The sequence below is a fragment of the Puntigrus tetrazona genome, unplaced genomic scaffold, assembly GCF_018831695.1.
Source record: "Puntigrus tetrazona isolate hp1 unplaced genomic scaffold, ASM1883169v1 S000001156, whole genome shotgun sequence".
NCBI lineage: Eukaryota > Metazoa > Chordata > Actinopteri > Cypriniformes > Cyprinidae > Puntigrus > Puntigrus tetrazona.
The window spans coordinates 82,639-84,856 of record NW_025048742.1 but is presented as its reverse complement, the minus strand read 5'-3'; the positions used below and the strand labels follow the sequence as shown (position 1 = coordinate 84,856).

The window sequence follows — 2,218 nt, the reverse complement described above, 5'->3', positions numbered from 1 at the left end:
TTATATTTTAGATATTTTAGATATTTTACCATTATTTTATTATACTTTAGTTTTTTTATTCTTTTATCTTTATTCTTTTATTCTGCATGATTGCAAGGTCAGAAGGGAAGGAATTTCATCTGTGCTGTATGTTGTACATAGAGCATATTTGACAATAAAGTTGACTTGACTTGACTTGACTTGACTTGATACACTGGCCCTTAGTGTGGCCAAAATTTGACCAGCTCTTTACTTTCTCTTACTGCTTATTTAATTCAATTCCCTTTAAAGTAGCTGATCTTTAAACAGCGTTTGCCTGTTTTGAACTAATTAACTAATGCTCTTATATTTAATGTCCCTTATTTTGAAGTATTTTTTTTGTATTTATTTTATTGCCTGCCTAGTATGATGACACTTAGTGTGCCTCACCTTAAAATAGGGGGCTTTTGCAGTAGCTTTCGCTTACGGCCATACCACCCTGGTCACGCCTGATCTCGTCTGATCTCAGAAACTAATCAGTGTTGGACCTGGTTAGTACTTGGATGGGAGACTGCCTAGCAATACCAGGTGCTATAAATTTTTTGGTTTTCTTCACTACTTATCTAATACACTGGCTCCAAATTTTGACCAGCTCTTTGCTTTCCCTTACTGCTTATTTAATTCAATTGACTTTGAAGTAGCTAATCTTTAAACAGCGTTTGACTGTTTTTAACTACTTACCTAATGCTCTTATCTTTATTGTACCTTTTTTGAAGTATTTTTTGTATTTATTTCATTACCTGCCTAGTATGATGACACTTAGTGTGCCTATCCTTAAAATAGGGGGCTTTTTTCAGCAGCTCTCGTTTAAGGCCATACCACCCTGTTCACTCCTGATCTCGTCTGATGGGCGTGTTCTAGGAGAGTTTGGATTTCTGAGCTGCAATTTTGTTTAGTGATCATCTTTGAAATAGTTGTTTTGGTTTTTTTTGGCAAAGTTCTGAGTTTTTTATCTTTACATTTATCTCTTTCTCCTCCTGCAGCAGCTGCTGCTTGCGGGAGGAGTTTTGTTTTGTTTGGTTTTCTTTCTTCACCATTGAGGTTGTGGTCGGCCATTGAATGGAGCACATGGAAGGAGATAATGGAGTGCCACAAACAGAGGTGATTTCCGAAAAGGACAGAGGCAAGTGTGACAGGATGGAGGAAAAGGTGTTTGAAAAGAGCTTAACTTTGAGTGTGGAAATTGTTGGAGATGAGAAAATCACAATGATGGAGCTACTTCGAGGAATTAATGAAGTTTGTGGGGCTGTGATTGGATGTCGGTTCAAAGGAGATAAAAAATATGAGATTACAATGAGCCACAGTAAGGGGAAAGAAAGGCTGATTGATGGATTCAAAAACTGTCAATTTTGGCTAGAGATCTGAGCAATGATGAACTTGTTGTTTCATTCATGAATCTTCCGGTGTATATCACTGATGAGGAAATTCTGGAGAAACTGGAAGGATGGGGTGTCGATTGACCGTGGTATTCCTGTACGTGTGATCGATTGCTCCTGTCTGCTGAGGCTCGATTGCTCCTGTCTGCTGAGAGGTTGGTTTGTTTGTAGCTGCGTGTAGCTTCGCTTTTCAATTTATCACCTCTTCTCTAACGATCAAATATAATTTAACTGTGTACATATCGTTGATACTATTAAATTAATCTAACTAATTAGACTGCTGTTAGTTCGTTCGCTTTAATCTAAAACTCGGCGGTGAGTTAGTACTCGTTAGCCGATTCACTTTCGCTCCCACCCGCGTTTTCGCGCCGATTGTGGGCTTTTTTCCCCCGCTCCTGTTCATTTGTTCCTCGCGCTCGTTCGCTCCATTTTCACAAGCTCATCAAAACAAGAGTGGTAAGTGAATCCTTACGGTGAGTAAATGGCTTCTCCCTGCATCGTCACTTGCACTGTCTGTCACATGTATAGCTTGTCCTTCTCTGTTAGCGATCAGGGATTCACGTGTGATAAATGCAGGGAAATAGCTAGGCTGACAGAGAAGGTTTTAGAATTAGAGACACGTATCCAAACTTTAATTGAGGACAGTAAGAATGCGAGGGCTGTAGATACTGCTTTGGATGCGACTAGTACAGTGAATCATGTACATTGTTCGGTTCCAGCTTCAGAGCCCCTGCAGCAGGGCAATTGGGTGACCATGAGGCGGGCTAGTCGCGGGTCAAAACACCGCTCATCCGTTCCGATCAGAACATCAAACAGGTTCTCCC

The 2,218-nt window shown here is 40.3% G+C and overlaps 1 pseudogene; it reads left to right on the top strand.

Annotated features, from left to right (window-relative positions):
* The first annotated feature begins 439 nt into the window (after positions 1-439).
* LOC122341186 lies at positions 440-558 on the top strand (annotated as a pseudogene).
* The last annotated feature ends 1,660 nt before the right edge of the window (positions 559-2,218 follow it).